Genomic DNA, 2,880 nt, shown 5'->3' with positions numbered 1-2,880 from the left:
TTTTTGTATTTTTAGTAGAGACAGGGTTTCACCATGTTGGCCAGGCTGGTCTTAAACTCCTGACTTCAGGTGATCCACCCGGCTTGGCCTCCCAAAGTGCTGGGATTACAGGGGTGAGCCACAGCGCCTGGCCTGGACTAGTTACTTTGGAGAATCCTAATCATAATCCCTCAATCACTACAATCAGTTGGAACAATATCAAAATGTCCCTTGCACCCCCTGCCAACAATAAAAAAAAGCAAAATCGCAACATATACCACATCAACCAGAAGGACCCTTACAATGGACAATGGCTCATTTCGCCACATAGTAGGAGTAATAATTAAACAAGACAACCCTTAGGTTTCTAATTCCCTAACCTCTTGCATTCAGCCCTGCTTCAGGTCGTGAAAGAGTTGGCAAGGCTTGCCCCATATGGTGACTCAGGAGGCTGAGGCAGGAGAATCGCTTGAGCCTAGGAGTTCAAGACCAGCGCTGGCAACACAGCAGGACCTCATCTCTACAAAAGTTAAAATTAGCCAGGCACGGGGGCACGGGCCTGTAGTCCCAGCCTCTTGGAAGGCTTGAGCCTGGGAGGTAAAGACCAGCACGGGCTGGGTGCTGTGGCTCACGCATGTAATCCCACCACTTGGGGAGGTTGAGGCCGTGAGCCGTGATTGTGCCACTGCACTCCAGCCTGGATGACAGAGTGAGATGCAAAAAAAAAAAAAAGGAAAGAAAGAAAAATTCCAAAAATGAAAGAGTTGGTAGAGCTGATCAGGGTCCTCAGGCAGTGATCCTCCACACACATAACACAGAAATGATTTCAGGGGCTAACTTTCGTAAGTTTCTGAAAAACATTAATTGGTGCATTTGTTTTCTATTGCTTTGCCAATCTGTTACTGCTAACACGGGGAGTAGAAATCCAGCTCCAATAGATACATCGAGTTGAGAAGTCAAGGGGGGTTTCCCTTAAGTTTCTGTTCAGTCAGCTGATGAGGATCACGGACTCAGAGCGGGAAGGGACTCAGAGACGGTCCAGTCCAATCCTCCAGCTGTCCTCGGCAGCACTTCCCCAGCCCTGCTTCCCTTGGCTTTGCTCACCACTGAGGAAGCTGCCCGTTCTATTCCGAGCTCCACGCGTTCTCATCTCCCACCCGCTGGCCCTAGATTCTACTTTCAAAATGACAGAGTTGGTCTAATTTCTCTTTCCTGAGCAAATCTTTTAATTAAGTGAAGACACCAATCCCTCTTCAAGTCTTTTTCAAATCAATTATCCTGTTTCTTTGTCTTGGTCTTCTCTTAAAAAAAAAAAAGAGGGGGTGGGGATTGGCCTTTTTACCTCCCTGGCTGCTCTCTTGGGAACTGCTGTGTCAGTGTCTCCCAGTACAGGAGGGTGGCCAGACCTGAAGAGACTACATCCTAAAGCACGTAGGAGAGAAGTGGGGCTTTCACTTCCCTTACTCTGGACACTACAATTCTATTTAAACAGCTCTGTGCTTTCCCCATGACTTTCCTGAGCCCTAATTTCTTTTGATCACTACACTTCCCCTTCTGGCTCTAAGAAAATCACAGATTTAAAGAGAATTCTAAGCGTATGAAGCTTTGTATGCCAATATCTAAAACAAGCACCTGCAATGGTTTACACTCCTGGCTGTACATGAGAATCACTCAGAAGCTGTACAAATATCAGTAGTTAGGTCTTGCCCCAAGGAGGGAAACAGGCCCTGGCTTAGGTATTTTTAGAAGCCCCAGATGATCATAATGTGCATCCAGGGTTGAACCAGCAATCCAAAGAAACCATGACTGTGATCTTCATATGGATTCCAGTTACTTTTTCCTTTGAACTGCGAGTATGAATTCTTATTTTGAATTGAACTAGCAGAACTAAATTGGTTCACTGTAAACAACTTGAGATTATTCAAAAATCATTTGGAACTTGGACCAAAGGAGAGATGGAGTTGATTTAGCAACAATCAAGACCTAATTGAAAGTCAACCTAAAAAGAACATCAGGCTTAGGAGACCTGGTTTATAATTGGTGCATATGCTTACTTACTAGCTGTGGGATCTGAGCACATCATGTAATCACATTGAAGTTTCTTCATCTATAAAATGGAGGCACTGGTCTAGAAATCTTTTTTTTTTTTTTTTTGAGACATAATCTCCCTCTGTCACCCAGGCTGCAGTGCAATGACGTGATCTCGGCTCACCGCAACCTCTACTTCCCAGGTTCAAGTGATTCTACTGCCTCAGCCTCCTGAGAAGCTGGGATTACAGGCACGCGCCACCACACCTGGATAATTTTTGGTATTTTTAGTAGAGATGGGGTTTCACTATGTTGGCCAGTCTGGTCTTGAACTCCTGACCTTCTGATCCACCTGCCTCGGCCTCCCAAAGTGCTGGGATTACTGGTGTGAGCCACCGTGCCCAGCCTAGAAATCTTTAAGGTGCACTAAGGTTTTTTCTTTTTTTTTTTTAACTTCTGGAAAAATAATAGAGACAATGTCTCACTATGTTGCCCAGGTTGGTCTCAAACTCCTGGCTTCAAGAGATCCTCCTGCCTCAGCCTTCCAAAGCACTGGGATTACAGGCGTGAGCCACTATGCCTGGCCATGCTTTAAACTTTTGATTCAAGACCAGAAAAGAGCTTGCAAATAAAAAAATTAAAAGTTGTATCTTGCTCCCATTTCGAAAGGATGGGAGCTTCAACAGAGACAAAAATATTATTGAAATGTTCAAATTGTCATTCAAATTTTATTTATAATACTTATTCCTGATTTTAAATGCATTATGCTTAAAGGAGAATAAGGTTTATTTATTTATTTAGAGACAGAGTCTCGATCTGTCACCCAGGCTGAAGTGCAGTGGCACAATCTTGGCTCACTGCAACCTCTGCCTC

At 44.4% G+C, this 2,880-nt stretch overlaps 1 protein-coding gene across 1 annotated transcript in view; it reads right to left on the bottom strand.

The window, feature by feature from the left end:
• Positions 1–2,880, bottom strand: part of LOC105526629 (N-acetyllactosaminide beta-1,6-N-acetylglucosaminyl-transferase) — a 22,151-nt gene that overhangs the window by 17,225 nt on the left and 2,046 nt on the right. The window lies entirely within an intron of this gene.

This window comes from Colobus angolensis, unplaced genomic scaffold (assembly GCF_000951035.1).
Source record: "Colobus angolensis palliatus isolate OR3802 unplaced genomic scaffold, Cang.pa_1.0 Scaffold6, whole genome shotgun sequence".
Taxonomy (NCBI): domain Eukaryota; kingdom Metazoa; phylum Chordata; class Mammalia; order Primates; family Cercopithecidae; genus Colobus; species Colobus angolensis.
Note: the sequence above shows the minus strand (reverse complement) of the source record. Positions and strands in the feature narration are given on the sequence as shown.